Source organism: Rhinolophus sinicus, linkage group LG02, assembly GCF_036562045.2.
Source record: "Rhinolophus sinicus isolate RSC01 linkage group LG02, ASM3656204v1, whole genome shotgun sequence".
Lineage (NCBI taxonomy): Eukaryota > Metazoa > Chordata > Mammalia > Chiroptera > Rhinolophidae > Rhinolophus > Rhinolophus sinicus.
In genome coordinates, this window is record NC_133752.1 from 123,364,034 (window position 1) to 123,380,723 (window position 16,690).

Sequence of the window (16,690 nt, forward strand, 5' to 3'; positions counted from 1 at the left end):
AAAGAGGCAGAGGGAGAATTTATCATTACAATTATTCTAAAGTAAATGCTCTAAGAAAAGGGAGGTCAAGAGTCTATAGTTACGAAAAAAACTTGTCTAAAATTTTAGTTAAGTTGAGGATAATGTTAAAATTGGATTTGTATCATCTACATGTACATATCTTTGGAAGGTACATTGTTTTTCTGTATCAGAGAGGTGCATAGGTAAAGACCATGAATGATGGCAGTGGAAAGCTTTATGACCTTGTCCTAAAAGGGGCACGTTTCACATTCACTATTATTCCATTAGCTAAATGTCAGACATGTGGTCACATTCAACTGCAAATGGGGCTGTGAAAAATGTGGGTATCTGTGTGCCCAAGAAGAATATGAAGCTGGTTTGATAAACAGTCAACTAGTCTCTACCATAGGCAGACAAACATCTAATACATAATTATGCAATTCAATTACATTATATATTCTTTCTTTATAGAAATTTATCTCATTGCTTTGTTGGAAGATTTAACTTTCCACACTACAGCATAAGGCCTTTGAGGATAATGCTTATGTCTCTTTCATGTTTGTTTTCTTAGATCCAAGAAACACACCATGTGCATAGAACTATGGTGCCCAGCAAATATTTCTTATATTAACCACTGTTGGTGAGGGGTGATATCTTGAGATGACTATGAAAATTGCTGCCTTCAATCACACTCAACTCTAACACTTATGTTCCCTAAAATCTCTAAAGTTAGTATTGTTTGTATAAATTTCAATTGATGCCAGTGATGAGATATGCAGTCAATCAATCTCCTTATTTTAGAATGAATTGTGTTTACTAATTTAGACATAATTTAAAAATGAATCACTTTATACCTCAGCCAAAATTATTTTTTTAAATCATAATTGTTTGAATTTTTGTTTTGAACATTATTCTTATCATTCTATCACTGTTCGCTAAAGCAATGGTGATGCATTACTAAATTATATAGTTTTCGATTTATTTTTCTTAAATGTGCACATTCATGTTGATCCATGATCCTACTCTTTGGGTTTTAGTTAAATAGCATCTGTCACATTTTTCTGCATTTGAATCATTAAAATGCATCTTTAGTGAAAGCCATGATTAAATAGGATTATCATCAGAATTCAAAAGCATAGAAAAAAAGCCATATATAAAACCTGTGATACTCTTAAAGGACTAAGATATCCTGGGGGAAAATTGGGTCATTATTTCATGCTTTCTATGTGGCCTGATCAAGCCTAACTCAGAATCAAATTCCAACTTTATTTCTACACCACGTTATTTTTACTACTTATTTTTACAATTATAATTTATTCTAATTGATAATTTAACACTATATTTATGACAAAATACTAATATTTTGATTTTACTAACAAAGAAAACCGAAGCATACAGAAGTTTTATACAAAAGCACCGAGAATTTCATTAAAAAAAATTAAAATTTAAAGATGCCCAGTTTGACAATTGCACAGCACACTGAATCATTATCTTATCATAAATAAAATATTTTCATTTTTATGACAATTTGTTTTCCAATTTGTAAAGAATAAAGATTTTTTTGGAATCCATTTTATACAGCTTGATTCTTTTTGTTTTAATATTGAGTTAATTCCATTGCATATCACATATGGGCAATTTAGAAAGAACTCTAGACAAATCGTTGAACCCCAAGATCTCAGTCTATCTCCTTGTTCCCTGTCACCTGTTAGAGAATATTTATATCCTAATAACAACTTTTGTTTATATTGTGTTGGAAAATATATTACATCTCTTCTTATATATCCTAATATCTGACTTTTATAATCCCAGTGTGAAATAAGTCCAGCAGTTAATATTTCCATTTTGTAGATGAAAGAATGAAAGCGCAGAGGGATTCAGAAACATGATCAAAATAGCCTAGCTAGTCTGGCAGATCGTATTTTCCCAGATGACTGTAACCAGGTCCGCATACCCTTCTTACACGGGGACATTGACGTTTTTGTTATTAAGAGAAGCAAGGGTCTGTGTTCTCTGCCCCGGCATCTAGGAAGGTCCTTAGCTATAGTGAAATTGAAGCAATACGATTTCTGAAGTTAGGTAAGAAAAGGTAATATCTCTTCTAACAAATGCTTGGAACTCAGCTACCATGCTGTGAGGCAGCTCAAGAGTTGTGAAAAAGGCCTTCTGTAGGTGGTATGGTCAACAGCTAACCTCAATCAAAAGACTCTTGAGGGATGAAGCATTTGAGATAACTTCACTCTCAGCTATCATCTGACAGCAATTTTATGAGAAATTCCAAATGAGAGCCCGATCAAACCCAGAACTGGGAGTGATAATAATACAATGAGTGTTGTTGTTTTAAGTCACTAAATGATGGGGTGATATGTTCTGCAGCGATAGTAACTGGAAGAACTAGTAAGTGTACCTGAAATTATAACCTGTCTTCTGATTTTTTGTCCCAATCTTTTGGGTCTTTCCAGTACACTACACTGGATGACATGCCAAAATTTGCATGGGAAAAGTCATGTAAAATGTGAAAAATTCAGTTACCCATCAGGAAGTTATGTTACACTTTTCACAGCTTTACAACAAAATGATATAAATCATTGATGCAATGAATGATGTAAAGAGCTGGAATTATTTTCTCAGTTCTTGTAAAACAATGTAAGAGTTGGAATTTTTCCTCAGTTCTTATAGTGATAATTAATGACCTTGGGCAAATCGTTTAACTTCTCTTTAGCATTAAAATCAAACATTTGTGGCACACCTCTAACTAGCCCCTCAGGCAAGACCATTACAAGAAAATTAACTGAAAGCAAGTCTGGTTTGCTTCTGAAATATTCAATTCTTGCAGCAGCTTTGAAGAGACTATAGTGAACCAGAGAGCAGTCCCTCATTTTCGGTCCCCATTGCATGCTAATTGGCAAGCAAAACAGAACTAAAGTACTTAGAGGGCTGTAGAGATTTAGTAAAATCCTTAGGAGTTTATGATGTTTATCTTTATTCTAATTGCCTCAATCTGTTATAAATGCAACCTTCAGAATCAGATCTTAAAAAAAAAAAAAGATAAAACAACTACTACTCTATAATGGTACAAATATTTACTGTTTGCTAATACAAATATCTCAAGTATAATTTACACATTTACTACACTTCTTGTTACATTTTAAAATCATTAAGGCTAAATCACGTTTGAGGCATGGTTTTGAACAAAACAAAAAATACTACAAAAAGAGAATAAGTGCAAGTTTTATTCACATTAAGTTTCAGGGGCAGTTGAAGGTCTAACACGCTGCAGAAAATGTGTTCTATATTGTCTTGTTGGATGGGTGAATTGGTTTCAGAAAGGAGAGGCTTCCTTTCCTCATTGAGCGAAATAGATAACAAACACAATTCCATATACTGGCTTGCATTTCTGTCACAGAGGGATATGTATGATGATTTCTGTGAATTCAAAATATTCTAGGTACATAAATCAAATGGCATCAATCTCCTGCTTCAAGTTGTTCAGTGGTTCTATTCCAATCACTAAACTCCAAATTCCTTAGCTAGGAATACAAATCCATCCAGGATCCTGTCTCTATCTTCTTCTATCAGCTAATCTCCTTCATCTCTCCCCATTGCTCATGGTGCTCTGCCTGTATTGGTCTCCTTGTTGTTACTGTGCCTTGAACAGACCATCATTCTTTTCACTTCAGGCCATGACTATTGCTGCTCCCTCTACCTATAACACACCTTTCTAGTCACTCAAGTCTTAATGAAAACGGTGTTTACTCAGAGGTCCTCCCTGGCACAATCTCCAAAATAACATGCCCTTGACCTTTCCATGTCATTACCCTGTAGGGGAGGAAAGACTTTTCCTCTATCACGTCAGGTTGAGTGGCCGGCACCCGCAAATTAAACTGACATAAGACAAGTCGATAGGGAAAGGGCATATACTTTTATTAATATATGTGTTAAATTATACAGTCCCAGCGGCCTTCACCAAAAAGAAGTAAAAAACCAAAAGAAGTGGTTAAACTGGGGACATATGCACCATTTTAACAGAGGGTACTAAATTGTAGAGAAGTGACTAGACAAAGGAAAGAGAGTTTGGGCTCGTAGGGCCAATAAATTGTGGGAAAATAACTAGGAAATATATGGAGGAAACTAATGGAAGATAGAGATTATTTCAGTAAGGTCCATTTATGCAGACTCACTTGGCATCGACTCTTTGTCTGCAGTGATAAAGTGCTCTCTTCTCTGGGGATAGGGAGGGTACCTTTCTCCACAGAAATTTATGTCCTCCTTCTAGGCAAACAGGGAGAAGATAGAAAGCTTTTTCTGAACCTGCTGTTTCTCAATTGCCTTCAGCTCAAAATAATCAATATTCCAAAGTGGCATATTTTGAGGTCGCATATTTTGATTCCCTTCACCTGGTTTATCTACTTCGGATTACTCATCTAACTTATATTGATTCTTTAATTTTGTCATCATTTCATTGTGTGACTCCTCTGGAATCAATTCAAACTCCACACAGGCAGGGGACTTCTCAGTGTTAGTCTTTTCCACTCCTGTATCCACAGCTCCTAAAACAAAACAGCTCAGGTCCTTGCTGCAGGCATTTATGTATCCCTTTGGACTTCCTCCTAACACTGTCGCCAATCTGAACATTCCCCTTGATTCTTTCTCGCTCTATTGCTTTCCTTCTCTCTCTTCTCTGCAAAGATAAATATGTTGAAAGAATAGACTCTCAGGCAATAATTTTCATAGGCTACAATTTTGACAGAAAGAATTGGAAGTTACATAATCTAGAGTGGTTTAGAGGCCACTAATAAGACTGCAATTTCTGGAGTTTCAGTACCTACCTTATATCCCAACTTCATCACTTATTAGGGGTACCTCTTGAGCCAATTATTTAACCTGTTTGAAGCTCTATTTTTGCATTCCTAAAGTCAGGACAATAAGGGTTTCTGCTTCATAGGGTTTGTTGTAATGATTAATGTCCCATTGGTATGAAAAACCACATGGCCAAGCTCAGCATCACCATGGAAGAGGAACACAGGAGTGGAAAGAACATAAAACATGGTTTATTGTAAAACACTCATGTAACAGCTTACTCCATCTACCTGGGAAGCCAAGTAAAGCTGTACTGAATTATGTTTTTTACATTTTAGTTTGGGTTAGCATTGGAAATACCCACTTATCTTGAAGACAGAAAACATATTTTCAATTCACCTTGTGTTCTAAAAGGTTAGTTGTCAACTGGACTCAAGTAGTGCTCAATTAATATTTGTCAAATAAGCTGAATGGATAAAATCCTTATACATTAGCACTCTAAAATGTGAGCTACAAATTCAATGTTAGAAGACATTCTGTGAAAAAAAGTTTTCTCTAGTCAAATTCTACAGTACATTGGTTATAGTATTTGTCCCCATACTCCATTCCTCTCTGTGTATACATCCTTTGTAATTTAACTCTTATCAAGAGTTGTTTTCATCAAGAGGTGGAATATTTGTCTCTAATTCTTGAATCTGTGCTGCACTTATGACTTGCTATGACCAATAGAATACAGCGGAAGTGATGTTTTGACATTTTTAAGTGTAGGTAGGTCCAAAAGGCTTAGCATGCTTCACTTCTCTAATGTAATCTGTCTCTGCTAGACAACAAGCTCAGGCTAGCCTGCTGGAGGATTAAAGGCCAAGTGAGACACAGTTAAGTTGTCCCAGCTGAGGACACTAGACCATCCAGTTCCTGGCTGAGCTGCCCACTGATGAGAGAAGCATGAGTGAGCTCAGACATCAGTGGAGCCTGTTCCAGATGAGCTGAACTGCTCAAAAATCCATAGATTCAAAATTTTGGGGTGGTTTATTATAGATCAGTAGATAACTGAGCCAAATATCCTCAGAATTTACAATGCTGATAAACATTATATTAACTATAAGAAAAGAAGCTACATTACCAAAACAACAATTGAAAGTATATAATTCGGTTTAGCTAACTTTGCACAAATTACCTGGTTACAGGACTTCACCAGTCTCTCCTTGTATTTTGTTTTAATGTATTAACAGCTACATTTCTGCTTTAATAGTCCATAGAGTAACTCTGGAAACTTCTGTAGAATTCAGAAATAATATAATTTTGAGAAGATAATTTCCCAAAAAATATAAAGTGGTTGATGCTTTTATTGTTTCTACTTATTTTGAAATGATTAGTTGATTTGACTAAATCTGGTGTTGTGCAGGGCAGCCTGAGGGGTCTCTGCTCCTGCTTCCCACATAAGAGCACAGGATATGGTGAGGCCAAAAAGGAACACCCACAGAGCCATAAGTAGGGGAGTCATATCACTATATTCTCTCTGGCAGCATCCGCCTCTCTGCAATCCGCTCTTGTTAGCTCAGCCACCATCTTCTTGCTAGCCCCCATTTTTCTGCTAGCGTAGCCACAGCAGTTATATTAGTGGCCAATGGCTCACTGATTACAGCTGACGGCCAACTAGCCACAGCTGATGGCCATGCAATCACAGTTGATGGCCATTTACTACCTGAGCCAGCACCTTTCCACGTGAGGCCGAGAGCCTGGAAACTGCTTTTTGGGGCTCTGTCCCCACATTTGGTCAGGTATATTACATATATTTTCTTAAAGTACTATTTTTTTTTCTTTTTCTGTCCTTGCTACAAATGCCCTCGATTTTCACAGTTCCAATACAAAAATAAAATAAAATACAAAAATTAGAGGCTATTTTATGCCAGGCCTATGTGAGGATTAATCATTCACACTGAGTCGTGGGCATATCTGATTAAAGTGTTCAATGTTAGATGACTTATGGGTCAATATTAAATTATACATGTAAGAAATTCCCAAAATTGCTTGACACAACTGAAGAGATGAGAAACCGGGCAAATGGAATAGAAAATAATGCTTTAGATATCGGTTGAGTGTTACAGAGCAAACTTTAATTTTCCTGTCATGCAAAAAAATGACTGCTCTATGTGCCTAATGTAAAAGTGTATGTGCTATAGTGAATACAATATTTCCTGAGATGAAATCTTTCCTGATTTTATCATGGTTTCTAGAATAAAGACTGTGAATAAAATTGTTGCTTTTTAATGTAAAGAATGTTAAGATATAAATATGCAGTTGAATTTTACATGAGAATTTAAAATTGGGTGCAATCTGGAAGGCTGAGGGGCTGCAGCTGAACTGGTGGTGTCCGAAGGGGTCGCTGACTGGACCTGTGGCAAGGCACGGTTGGGGGGCTGGCGCCCTGTCGAGTCAGAAAAACCGTGGCATTAAGAGCAAGAAAATGAGCTCTGAACTCTTCACCTTGGGGCTCTGGTCACCCAGCTTTACAAGGACTATGAAAATGATGAAGATGTGAGTAAACAGCTGGACAAAATAGGCTATAACATTGGAATCCAACTGATAGAAGATTTCTTGGCACCATCAAATGTCAGGAGGTGCCACGACTTTTGGGAAACTGCAGATGTTATTGCCGAGATGGCATTCAAAATGTTCTTGGGCATAACTCCAAGCATCACCAACTGGAGTCCAGCTGGTGATAAAGTCTCCCTCATATTGGAAAATAACCCCTTGGTGGACTTTGTGGAACTTCCTGATAACCACTCATCCTTTATTTATTCTAATCTCTAGTGTGGGGTGTTGCGAGAAGCCTTGGAGATGCTGCAGATGGCTGTGGAAGCCAAGTTTGTCCAAGACACCCTGAAAGGAGATGGTATGACAGAAATGTGGATGAGATTCATCAAGCAGATTGAGGACAATCTCCTAGCTGGAGAGGAATGACAGTCTCCAGGACTCCAGGGTAGCCAGCAGGAACACTTGTTGGAATCAGAATGCCTCAGTGCTCCCTCTGCCCTCTAGAGCTCAGTGACTCTTTCACATGGATGTTATATATTCTTCTAACCCTGTTTCCATTTGTCATGCGGGGTGTCATGCGGGGTCTCAGCTCCTGCGCCCCACATAAGAATGCTGGATATGGCTAGGCCAAAAAGGAACACCAACAGAGCCATAGATAGGGGAGTCATACCACTATAGTCTCACTGGCAGCTGGGCAGGGAGCAAACATCCGCCAGTCCCCAACAAGGGGTCTTCCTGCACCCCAGTCTCTCTGGCGGCCGGGCGACACACACACGAAGTAGGATCCACAAAATCCACAATCTGCCATCCACTTTTCTACCTGCCAACCAATCAATCAACTCAGTCATGGCAGTTATATCAGTGACTAATTGGCTGACTGGTTACAGCTCATGGCCAACCATTCACAGCTGATGGCCATCTACTATCCAAGCCAGCACCTTTCCAGGTGAGGCGGAGAGCCTGGAAACTGCTCTCTGGGACTCTGTCCCCACACCATTCTCCATGCTAGTAAAGAGCAGATTGTGACATAGGCTATTTGCCCCACCAGTGTGCACATTCAGGAGTGAAATTCTTTGCTTTCTTTCCCTTCAGAGGGGCTGGATGTAATCATCCTTGGTTGGACTAGAAAGAGCTCAACCGTTTTACATTCCTGATTGAATTTTCCAAAGCAAAACCTACTTTGACATCATTAAGAGGCAAGCTTAGCACACCTATCCCTGGACCTTCATAAAACCATTGGCAAATGGCTGTAGGACTCAGGGTTTTGGGACAGGAAGAGTGGTGGGGAGGGGTGAGTGAGAATTGTTAGCTGTAGTGTGACACACTCTGGTGCTTGCCAGGGAAGGGGAGACTGTTGTGCTCAATACACTGACTTCTGGGAAGCCACCCAAGTTTCTCTTCCTCCCTGCTGTTTGGAGGCAAGAGCTCCTCTTTTTACAGAGGGTTCATCCTTTTTTCTTACAAATTCTTCAATAAAGACACATTCTTGAGTGAAAAAATACATAAATTAAAATGGGTTTATTCTTGTAGGTTCTTTTTGAATGGTCGTTTCTGCCATCTATCTGGGAAGCTATGAGGCTTTTCATATTTTGTGATTTAAGATCTCTTGATTTTTCAAGTTTGTATAGTAGTAAAATTTGATTTTGGATCAAAAGTCAGGTCTAAATTAATTTAACACTGAACGTTTAAAGTTAGTGGAGACAAACAGCTATGAAAGGGAATTTAAACCTATTAGCAGGGGTTTATTACTGTTAGCAGAATAATATTTGACCAAATCATTAACTTTTATTTATTTCACTTTTATTATTAATGCTTATTGCTCTAACTTGAGCCAATATAACTGGAATTGTTTTCCTGAATAAAAGAAAACAGTACATTAAAAAACATTTGAAGGAAACAGGTAATTCTATATAATATTAAAATCTACATTTAATGACTAGTGAGTTGGTAGTCTTTTCAATAGAAAAATAATGATAGATTTCAAATCTAGAAATTTATTCTTAAATATAATTAGAGCTGTGTCAAGTATTTACATACAAAATTGTCTATATAATGTTATTTACAAAAATTAATAAATGAAATACAAGGAATCATAAAAAGACTTATTGTGATATATTTAGATAATAGAATGCAAATTATCCCCAAACCCAATTGTTCAAATAATATTTCATGGTATGTGGAATTCTGATGGTACACTAGGCAGAGAAGGAAGATGATAATAAAACACTATACATAATGTAAGTCTAATTTTTAAATTGAAATACAGACACTAAATGTTTAACAGTGGTTATTCAGGATGACAGGTTCTTTTCAATTTTTTAAATTATGCATTCTTTTATTCATATTGTCTTCAAAAATATCTATTAAAATCATCACAAAATTATTTTAAAAGAGGAGTTTGAAATCAAGCCCATATATTAAAATTATAAACTAGAATTTTCCATTAGTATTTAAGCATATTTTAAGTAAGTTACATATGTTTTTCTCTAACCACTTGCTAATATTAAAAAAAAAAAAAAGATTTCTATGCAGTGATCTCTTACAAGGAAAACCTTGTGTTTGCCAATATATATTCTTTGATTAAAAGAGAATCTCTTATATTTTGACTTATTAAAGTTTCATTAATTTGTTTAATGATTTGTTAATTTAAACATATTTTTCAAGCACTTACTAAGTACTTTAGTTTTATGTGCTATGAATACAGCAACAGCATAGCAGACATAAATCCCTATCTATTTTTGTTGAGCTTATATTTACATGACAGAATAAAAAAAGAAGAATATATTTATAGACCTCTTCTGTGCAGTTACCAATTTGGATTCATAAATGATTTAAGCTTTTTCTTTTGTGATTCAAATATGTATGACATTACTTTAGAAAACAGAGTAGAATTAGGCAAAGTTTAGTAATAAATACGAATCCAACATAACACACTTGAACCTAGACTGCCTATGTTTGAAAGGTGTTTACTATTATATAAATTTTGGCCTAAATTTGATTTCTTTCTTTAATGCAGTTTTCTCTTCTATAAAATGGAAGCATAATAGTATTTTTCTTATATGGTTATAGTAAGGATTAAATTAGTTAACATAAAGTGCTTAGAAATAACTAGCAGGAATTAAATAAAAATTAATTATTAACTACTATTTCACTTAATGGACTTCTACTATCCAAGCCAGCACCTTTCCAGGTGAGGCGGAGAGCCTGGAAACTGCTCTCTGGGACTCTGTCCCCACACCATTCTCCATGCTAGTAAAGAGCAGATTGTGACATAGGCTATTTGCCCCACCAGTGTGCACATTCAGGAGTGAAATTCTTTGCTTTCTTTCCCTTCAGAGGGGCTGGATGTAATCATCCTTGGTTGGACTAGAAAGAGCTCAACCGTTTTACATTCCTGAGTGAATTTTCCAAAGCAAAATCTACTTTGACATCATTAAGAGGCAAGCTTAGCACACCTATCCCTGGACCTTCATAAAACCATTGGCAAATGGCTGTAGGACTCAGGGTTTTGGGACAGGAAGAGTGGTGGGGAGGGGTGAGTGAGAATTGTTAGCTGTAGTGTGACACACTCTGGTGCTTGCCAGGGAAGGGGAGACTGTTGTGCTCAATACACTGACTTCTGGGAAGCCACCCAAGTTTCTCTTCCTCCCTGCTGTTTGGAGGCAAGAGCTCCTCTTTTTACAGAGGGTTCATCCTTTTTTCTTACAAATTCTTCAATAAAGACACATTCTTGAGTGAAAAAATACATAAATTAAAATGGGTTTATTCTTGTAGGTTCTTTTTGAATGGTCGTTTCTGCCATCTATCTGGGAAGCTATGAGGCTTTTCATATTTTGTGATTTAAGATCTCTTGATTTTTCAAGTTTGTATAGTAGTAAAATTTGATTTTGGATCAAAAGTCAGGTCTAAATTAATTTAACACTGAATGTTTAAAGTTAGTGGAGACAAACAGCTATGAAAGGGAATTTAAACCTATTAGCAGGGGTTTATTACTGTTAGCAGAATAATATTTGACCAAATCATTAACTTTTATTTATTTCACTTTTATTATTAATGCTTATTGCTCTAACTTGAGCCAATATAACTGGAATTATTTTCCTGAATAAAAGAAAACAGTACATTAAAAAACATTTGAGGGAAATAGGTAATTCTGTATAATATTAAAATCTACATTTAATGACTAGTGAGTCAATAGAAAAATAATGATAGATTTCAAATCTAGAAATTTATTCTTAAATATAATTAGAGCTGTGTCAAGTATTTACATATAAAATTGTCTATATAATGTTATTTACAAAAATTAATAAATGAAATACAAGGAATCATAAAAAGACTTATTGTGATATATTTAGATAATAGAATGCAAATTATCCCCAAACCCAAGTGTTCAAATAATATTTCATGGTATGTGGAATTCTGATGGTACACTAGGCAGAGAAGGAAGATGATAATAAAACACTATACATAATGTAAGTCTAATTTTTAAATTGAAATACAGACACTAAATGTTTAACAGTGGTTATTCAGGATGACAGGTTCTTTTCAATTTTTTAAATTATGCATTCTTTTATTCATATTGTCTTCAAAAATATCTATTAAAATCATCACAAAATTATTTTAAAAGAGGAGTTTGAAATCAAGCCCATATATTAAAATTATAAACTAGAATTTTCCATTAGTATTTAAGCATATTTTAAGTAAGTTACATATGTTTTTCTCTAACCACTTGCTAATATTAAAAAAAAAAAAAGATTTCTATGCAGTGATCTCTTACAAGGAAAACCTTGTGTTTGCCAATATATATTCTTTGATTAAAAGAGAATCTCTTATATTTTGACTTATTAAAGTTTCATTAATTTGTTTAATGATTTGTTAATTTAAACATATTTTTCAAGCACTTACTAAGTACTTTAGTTTTATGTGCTATGAATACAGCAACAGCATAGCAGACATAAATCCCTATCTATTTTTGTTGAGCTTATATTTACATGACAGAATAAAAAAAGAAGAATATATTTATAGACCTCTTCTGTGCAGTTACCAATTTGGATTCATAAATGATTTAAGCTTTTTCTTTTGTGATTCAAATATGTATGACATTACTTTAGGAAACAGAGTAGAATGAGGCAAAGTTTAGTAATAAATACGAATCAAACATAACACACTTGAACCTAGACTGCCTATGTTTGAAAGGTGTTTACTATTATATAAATTTTGGCCTAAATTTGATTTCTTTCTTTAATGCAGTTTTCTTTTTATTATTAACTTTGTAATTCTTCCTACTAGGCATGTTTTTTTCTCTTAATTTCTTAGCAAAGTGCCATTCAGTTATCATAAATGATCTCAAATGTTACTTCCTGAACATTTTCTACTCCACTAAGTTGACAAAGTTGTCAGTGCACTCCATTCCTCCACCCCGTAGGACTTTATCACTAAATATTGTAAATGGCAGTTCATGCATGTGTATTTCCACACTAGACTTGGGAGCTGAGATTATGTATTTCTATCCATGTACCAGCAGAGTTCATATTCCAGTCTCTGACACAGGTATTCAATTTCCCAACTAAAAGATGGGCTGCCTTTCTAAAGTAGGTTAGGGAAGATGTTAAGCTCCCTAAATGATGCCTTATATGTCTCCTGCCAGAACTCCTAAGAGACTTATCTTGAGGAAGTTCTTTTGGCTTCATTATCACTTTCTGGTAAACTGCACACTAGTCTCACAACCATCGTGAAAACTGCAATGCCAAACTGAACAGGAGTAATAATGGAAGACATGTATATGTACACACATAAATATATACATTCACACTAAAATTTGCATTGCAAACCTTCTGCATACACCTTCCTGATTTTGGTAGTATTTGTCAGTGACAATGCTGAAAAGCTGCCAGAGTCGACTCTTAGTGGCAGCTCCCTGAATCTTGCTGCAAGGTCAGGACTTTTAGCAATAAAGCTGAGTAGGCAAAAAAGCCCATGGTCAACAAAGTACCAACAATTCTCTCAGGGAATCGCTGTGAATTTTAAGAAAGAGTTGGTGTCCACTCAAGCCAAACAATTTTTATTTTTATTCTTTCACCAGGAAATCTTAATTCCAGGGAAGTGGGGAAATTCTTTTGATCTGAGCTCTCTTTTCACTATACATGTCATACATTACTGTAAGACCATAATGTATTAATTAGGAACATTGTAATAGCCTCCTAACTTATGATCAGACAAATAACATCTTTTCATGGCTTCTAAAATCAGTTAGATTTTGGTGAGTATAATTAGATAGATATGTTCTAATTTCATGTATGTAACTATGAACTACTAACTGGAAAATGTTTAAATGAATTGTTAAGTATGTCTGACTTTGCGTGTATTGAGAAATGGACAATATATGAGACATCATGGATTAATGCATGATAAATGAATAGATATTATATTATAAAATTGATATTGTATTGTAAAATACATATATATATGTATAATATATAAATATATAAAAAATACATTTATATATAAACAACCTCTTGATCTCCAGTGACTACCTTTCTTCTCTCCCAGAACCACATTTCATGTCTAAATATCTTTTTGAAACTTCATGAGTCATGTCAATTACCTCAGATATCACATACACAGAACTAAACACACTGACTTTCTTCAATTCTATTATTTTCTATGTGAATAAACAGCATATGATTCACCTTGTATGACAAACAAAAAGCTGAAAATCATCCTGAGCTTTTCTCTTCTTGTAATGCTTTTTACACAATTGTTTAAATAAAAACTGAAATCTTTATTTTCTTCACCCTCCTTTGTTATCTTATTTTGTCTGCTTTGTGCTCCTCATTCTTGGACTTTTGTCAACTGGGACTGGTTGGTGTTTTTACTTCCAGTTCTATCCTTTTCGAAGTACCTCAAAGACTCCCCATTATTTACAAAGTCAAATTTAAATTCCTTGGCATATCATCCAAGGCTATTTAAAATTAAGGACATTTTTCCCTATCCTGTTTTATATCTTGACTCTACAAGTTTTCTGTTTATACTTCAAGAACACTACATAGTTTTTACCTCTCATATGCCATGCATATCCTGGTCTTTTTATTATTAACTTTGTAATTCTTCCTACTAGGCATGTTTTTTTCTCTTAATTTCTTAGCAAAGTGCCATTCAGTTATCATAAATGATCTCAAATGTTACTTCCTGAACATTTTCTACTCCACTAAGTTGACAAAGTTGTCAGTGCACTCCATTCCTCCACCCCGTAGGACTTTATCACTAAATATTGTAAATGGCAGTTCATGCATGTGTATTTCCACACTAGACTTGGGAGCTGAGATTATGTATTTCTATCCATGTACCAGCAGAGTTCATATTCCAGTCTCTGACACAGGTATTCAATTTCCCAACTAAAAGATGGGCTGCCTTTCTAAAGTAGGTTAGGGAAGATGTTAAGCTCCCTAAATGATGCCTTATATGTCTCCTGCCAGAACTCCTAAGAGACTTATCTTGAGGAAGTTCTTTTGGCTTCATTATCACTTTCTGGTAAACTGCACACTAGTCTCACAACCATCGTGAAAACTGCAATGCCAAACTGAACAGGAGTAATAATGGAAGACATGTATATGTACACACATAAATATATACATTCACACTAAAATTTGCATTGCAAACCTTCTGCATACACCTTCCTGATTTTGGTAGTATTTGTCAGTGACAATGCTGAAAAGCTGCCAGAGTCGACTCTTAGTGGCAGCTCCCTGAATCTTGCTGCAAGGTCAGGACTTTTAGCAATAAAGCTGAGTAGGCAAAAAAGCCCATGGTCAACAAAGTACCAACAATTCTCTCAGGGAATCGCTGTGAATTTTAAGAAAGAGTTGGTGTCCACTCAAGCCAAACAATTTTTATTTTTATTCTTTCACCAGGAAATCTTAATTCCAGGGAAGTGGGGAAGTACTTTGGAAATAAGTACTTCTGATTTTGAATTTTAACAATCATATACAGGAAAATAAATAATTGCAAGGCTAACATAAAAATGTCACTTATGTTGATTGCAATGAAGGTGAAATGGATGGAGAGGAAGATATGGATATATTGAAGAAACAATCACACATTTATCATGAAGGATAGTTAAACTGAATTCTTAGTAACTACTATAGTTTTGATAGATATATTTACATTAAGAATTTTCTCCTACGATGATTATTTATAGCACCACATTTTCATCTCATGTCAGAATGGCTTATCAGGAGCTCTTTGTAGTGTAAGGATCATATCTTATACTTAAAAGACAAAACAGTTTTTGTTTGCCTTTTAATAATGATATAGATGCATTATAATAATGCATTATACTTGCTGAAAGTTAGAAAATCCAGAATCAACAAAGTCATTATAAATTACTTATACCAAATAAATGTGAGTGTAAAATGTTTTCGGTCAAACTATCCCAATGCTTGAATTTATTCCTTTTAAAAGACTTTATACACTGAAGTATTTATGGAATTGCTGGGAACTAAATGGTTAATTTTCAAACATTACTCACAAATAATTTGTTGATCAAAAAATCTTATTCTGGAAAACAAAAATAATAGAATTAGGATATCATTTTTGTATTCCATTAGTTTACAAAAACTTTATTCCTACTGAGTATGGCAATAGACACACTCGTCTTTTTCTCTTTGTGAAAGGTCATCATCATTATCATTAACAACAACATTTATAAATGAAATCCCTTAAGTGGAGTGCTTTGGGCATGAGATGATAAGATATATAGTTCATAATTTATCCAGAGATACATTCTTCTTTTTATTTAGTATACTTGGGGTATTTGTTGTGCATAAAATAAATTATTTGATAATCATTCAATAAGTATACAGTACAAATATTCCAAGTCTAATTTCATTGGCTTACTTTTATAGTATTTTATTTGTGGATGGTTACATTAGTAATAGCTTACCCCTTAACCAATTAGCTTTTACTTTTTTTAATCATAAACTTTTTTGTAGTACTTCTTTATTTTTTAAAAGATTTTTATTAAAATATAGCTCACATACAATATTATATTAGTCTTAGGTGTGCATCATAATTATTCAACATCGATATACTTAAAGAAGCGATTACCATGATAAGTCCAGCAACCATCTGACACCGTACCACACTATCTCAATATTATTCACTATATTACCTGTGCTGTTTATTACATCTCTATGACTTATTTGTTTTATACCTGGAGATTTGGACTACTTATTGTCCTTCACCTTTTGCTCCCCCTTTTAAATTTTCAATTACAATAGACATTCAGTATTATTTTATATTAATTTCAGGTGTACAACACAGTAGTTAAACATTTATATAATTTAAGAAGTGATCA

The 16,690-nt window shown here is 34.7% G+C and overlaps 1 pseudogene; it reads left to right on the forward strand.

The window, feature by feature from the left end:
• Positions 1-301: 301 nt before the first annotated feature.
• LOC109435294 (trafficking protein particle complex subunit 3) lies at positions 302-8,359 on the forward strand (annotated as a pseudogene).
• Positions 8,360-16,690: the final 8,331 nt, after the last annotated feature.